The sequence below is a fragment of the Jaculus jaculus genome, chromosome 7 (genome assembly GCF_020740685.1).
Source record: "Jaculus jaculus isolate mJacJac1 chromosome 7, mJacJac1.mat.Y.cur, whole genome shotgun sequence".
Lineage (NCBI taxonomy): Eukaryota > Metazoa > Chordata > Mammalia > Rodentia > Dipodidae > Jaculus > Jaculus jaculus.
The window spans coordinates 7405336-7410670 of NC_059108.1; positions in this window are offsets into that span (position 1 = coordinate 7405336).

The window sequence follows — 5335 nt, forward strand, 5'->3', positions numbered from 1 at the left end:
AGGCGGGGCCTGGAGGAGAAGGCATCTCCCTTCTGGTCAGAGATCAACATTTTTCTGAAAGCACCACCCTGTGAGGCTCCGGAGAGAGAGGGCCTTGGCCAATCAGAGCCACGCATTCCCGGCCGCGTGATTGGTTGAGGCGCAGGCCCTGGCCCAAGCTGGGGCCAATGGCAAGCCTCAGGAGTTGCTAGGCTGTCTGGAAGTGGGCCTGGAGCCATGAGGCCATCTTGCCACATAAGTTGACCTGCTTTGGAGGGAAGTTCTTCCTGGAGAGCAGAGCCTGGCGCGCTGCAGCGCTGGAGGCCCGCTTCCGATCTGTTGAGCCCCCCGTCTCCAATCACGCCCAAGACTGGATTAACCAGGCACTCGGTGGAGGCCGGAACCAACGCGTTATTTTCATGCATTGACTTAGCTGGTTGAGGTTGGGTTTCTTCTCCTTGACCTCCAGGAGTGATGCGCTGATTGGAGGGGTGAGGAACGACCCATCAGGGTCTGGCCAGCGTGGGGCAGGTGAGCCCATGCTGGGCCGCGAGCCTCCTCGGCCCCCAGATCCTTCTGCACAGCGTCTGCAAGCCGGATAGCACATTCCTTTGCGGGTGACAGGCCCAGGCACAGGGACATCCCTCAGTCGCTCACTTTAGGCAGTCGGGTCGTGGTCGGCTTATAACCAGCCCAACCCCCCCCCCCCCACCTCCCGCCCCAAGAAATGCCACTGCTAACCGGTGCTGGCAGCCCGCTGAGATTTAGCAAAAAAACTTAGAATTCCTATAACACACGAGGATTTCCAACAATGGGATAATCTGGCAAAGTAGAACCCGCGTCTGCCCAAGGAAGATGCCCCGTTCAGGAGCCACTTCCCTTTAAGTCATCATTATCATTATTCTCTGTACCTTTAATCCCTTAGAGATCAACCTGGCCTCTGGTTGTCTGGCCTCAAAACCCACCTAGGAATTCAGAATTGACTCAGAGGGCAGGCGGGGGACTAGAGCAGAGGAGAAAGGGAGAAGGCAGGCGTGGAGGGAGGCTGAGATGCGAACCACCCCGGGCTTCCTGCCTGAGCATCCCCAGAGCCCGGCCCAGGTTCTGGAGAGCTGGATTTGCTGTGTAAATAAGTGGATGGATGAATGCATAGGGGGCAAAGGTGAGTGCCTGAGAATGCCTTTCCACACTGCGATAGGAAGCCAAGGAGAGCCAAGGAGCCTGGGTGTGCGGTGTTCAGTCCCCAACACATTCTTCTGCTGGTATTAGGGACACAAAGGCAATTTCACATGGAAGGCCAGGGCTCCGCCCCCTCTTCCTCCACCTTCCCTTCTGGCCTCTGAGGGCCTCTCCACCTTTGACCTCTCACCACAAATTATATTTCCCACTTCAATACATTTGTTTTCCAGGGAAAACCTCCTAGCCATACCCTAAATGGAAAATCCAGCATCCCCAGCCACAAGGAAAGTATCAAGATGTTTTTGTCTAAAACACATCCAGGCAGAGGGCTGCTGGTTGCCCCAGGCAGCCTGAGGCAAGATCTCCTGTTAAACAAGAGATGACTATGTGATCCTGCTTACACAAGGTACCTGGAACAGTCATATTCAGAGAGACGGAAAATTGAGTGGTGGCTACCAGAGCTGAGGGACTGGAGACAAGGGGGCAGAATTCCAGCTGTGCGTGATGAAAAGAGGTCTGTGGACGGTGGCACGAGAGTATAATATTCTTAATATCACTTAATTGTGCATTAAAAAAAAGTGAAAACCCTGGGTGTGGTGGCACAAGCATTTAATCCTAGCACTCGGGAGGCAGAGGTAGGAGGAGCGCCATGTGTTTAAGGCCACCCTGAGAGTACATAGTGAGTTCCAGGTCAGCCTGGACTAGAGGGAGAACCTACCTTGAAAAAAAAAGTTATCTGGAAAAAGTATAAGGCAAAGGATCCATGATGGGCAGGAGTGAAGAGTCCACAGGAAGGGTATCAGCTCTGAATGAGGGCACATAGAAGGTATCCTGCAAGAGGCGGCCCAGGGATATTGGCAGTGGCTGGTGAGTCACCACCGAGCTATGCCTTTTGCTGGAAATACCCTGGCCTGTGTGGATCCCAATGACCATGGCTGGTGGGGAGATGGAAGTGAGTCGCCGGGGTGGAGTGCATTGGTGCTTGCTGTGTGCAGTGTTGGTCTACATAATAGCTGTGTTTTCAGTTTGTCTCTTCCTCCTACAAAGAGTCCCTTCCCACATTTGCTTCTGATCAATTTTTGGAGGGGAGATCAATGAATTCATTTCCTACGTTGAGGACAGTTAGTCACTCACCTTCCCTGTCATCACGCCCTTCCCAGTACTAGACACCAGAGAGGACTTGGTGATTGCGCCATTGGACTGGGCCACAAGCCACTTTACACACAGTCAGTGCTTATTAAGCATGATGAATCCTGTCCTAGGGGCATGAAGGTGACAGTCATCCTGCCCTTACGAGGTTCACCACTGTGAGGGAACAAAACAGTCTACTGGTCATGACAAAACAGCAAGAGACATTCAGGCGGGTGTCACCCCAGCAGGGGAATCATGAGCTCCTGGCCAGCCTGGGTTGTAGAGTGAGACCCTGTTACAAACAACAGCCAACAGTTCTTGCAGGAAACCCAAGGACAGCAGGGCCCCTGCCCTAGGGGAGGAAAGACACTCACTGAAACCAACTTTGTCAAAGTTATTGCTGTGGGGATGGCGAACACTAGGGTTTGTGTTTGGTCCTTTCCCCCAAAGTGATAGCGAGGCGCATAGGTTGAGAACTTGGTCCTCAGTGGGTGGATCCAGTTAATTTTACCAAAGGGCTAATCCACAGGTAGGAGTCAGCATTTGATATTATCACTAGGAGATGGTGTAAACAAGGAGCTGAGGCCTGGCTAGAGGAAGTACATCACTAGGGATATGCCTTTGAAGAGTATAGCTTGTGTCCCCCCTTCTCTTCCTCCCTTCTACGCTGAGGTAAGCCTCTCTGCTACCTACGCCACATACGGCTACCATGACGCTTTGCTTCAGCACCCAAGCAGTCCAGAAGTTACAAAACCAAGGGACTAGGGACAGAGAACCAAAACAAATCCTTCTTCCTCTAGGTTGGTTTGCTCAGATTTTTTTTTTTTTTTCCCCAGACATAGGGTCTCACTCTAGCTCAGGCTGACCTGGAATTCACTATGTAGTCTCAGGGAGGCCTCGAATTTAAGGCCATCCTCCTACCTCTGCCTCCCGAGTGCTGGGATTAAAGGCCTGTGCCACTACACCTGGCTTAATTCTAGTTTTTTAAAAAAATAGTTTAAGGGCTGGAGAGATGGCTTAGCAGTTAAGACCTGCAACACCAAAGGACCTGGATTTGATTCCCCAGGACCCACATAAGCTAGATAGATGCACAAGATAGTGCATGCATCTGAAGTTCAGCTGCAGTGGCTGAAGGCCCTGGTGTACCCATTCATATTCTCTCTCCCTCTGTCTTTTTCAAATTAACAAACAAACAAACAAACAAAGCTGGGCGTGCTGATGCATGCCTTTAATCCCAGCACTCAGGAGACAGAGGTATGTGGATTATCATGAGTTCGAGGCCACCCTGAGACTACATAGTGAATTGCAGGTCAGCCTGAGCTAGAGTGAGACCCTGCCTCGGGAAAACAAAACAAAACAAAACACACACAGTTTTATTTGTTTGCTTATTTGAGGCGGGGGGGGGGGGATGCTCCAGGGCCTCCTGCCATTGCAAAACTTCAGATTCATGCGCCACTTGGTGCATCGGTTTTACATAGATACTGGGGAATCAAACCTGGGGCATCAGGCTTTGCAAGTGAGTGTCTTTAACCACTGAACCATCTCCCCCAGCCCTAGTTAGTTTTGTGTGTGTGTGTGTGTGTGTGTGTGTTTGAGACAGGGTCTCACTCTAGCCCAGGCTGGCCTCATACTCATGTTGATCCGCCTACCTTGGCCTCCCAAGTGCTGGGATTAAAGGCATGTGCCACCATACCCACCTTTTTTTGGTTTAAATTACATTATCTTCTTGTTTTAAATTTTAATTAATTTTTTGGGTTTTCAAGGTAGGGTCTTACCCTAGCCTAGTCTGACCTGGAATGTAGTCTTAGGGTGGCCCCTCAAACTCACAGCAATCCTCTACCTCTGCCTCAGCTTCTAGAGTGCTGTGATTAAAGATGTGTGCCACCATATCTGGCTATTTTTTTTAAACAGTATTATTTATTTATATATTTGAGGGGGAGAGAGAGGGAGAAAATGGGTGCACCAGGGTCTCCACCCACTGCAAACGAAGTCCAGATGCATGTGCCCCCTTGTGCACCTGGCTTATGTGGGTCCTGGGGAATCAAACCGAGGTCTTTTGGCTTTGCAGGCAAATGCCTTAACTGCTAAGCCATCTCTCCAGTCCTGTGTGTGTGTGTGTGTGTGTGTGTGTGTGTGTGTGTGTGTGTATATATATAATAAATTTTTATTTATTTATTTGAGAGCGACAGACACAGAGAGAAAGACAGATAGAGGGAGAGAGAGAGAATGGGCGTGCCAGGGCTTCCAGCCTCTGCAAACGAACTCCAGACGTGTGCGCCTCCTTGTGCATCTGGCTAGCATGGGACCTGGGGAACCGAGCCTCGAACCGGGGTCCTTAGGCTTCACAGGCAAGCACTTAACCGCTAAGCCATCTCTCCAGCCCCAGTCCTGTATATATTGTTTTAAAGTTTTTGTTTTTATTTATTAACTTGAAAGAGACAGAGACAGAGAGAGAGAGAGAGGGAGGAAGAATATGGGTGGGTCAGGGCCTTTAGTCACTGGAAATGAAATTTAGGTGCATGTGCTACCTTGTGCAGGTGGCTTACAGGGGCCCTGGGGAATAGAACCTGGGTCCTTTGGCTTTGCAGGCAAGCGCTTAACCACTAAGCCATCTCTCCAGCCCTCTCTTTCTTTTATTTTTGTTTGTTTGTTTTTATTTATTTATTTGAGAGCAACAGACAGAGAGAGAAAGAGGCAGAGAGAGAGGATGGGCACGCCAGGGCCTCCAGCCACTGCAAACAAACTCCAGATGCGTGCACCCCCTTGTGCATCTGGCTAACGTGGGTCCTGGGGAACCGAGCCTTGAACCAGGGTCCTTAGGCTTCACAGGCAAGTGCTTAACTGCTAAGCTGTCTCTCCAGCCCTCTATCTTTTATTTTATTGGGACCAGGTCTCACCAAGTAGCCGAGGCTGGCCCCTAACTTGAAACCCTCCTTGCCTCAGCTTCCTCACCGCTGGGGTTACAGGTGTGCTCTGCCCAGCCTCCTCTCCCTTTTCAAGACAGGAGCCTTGTTTTCCGTGGTCGCCCTCTCCAGGACTGTCCCCA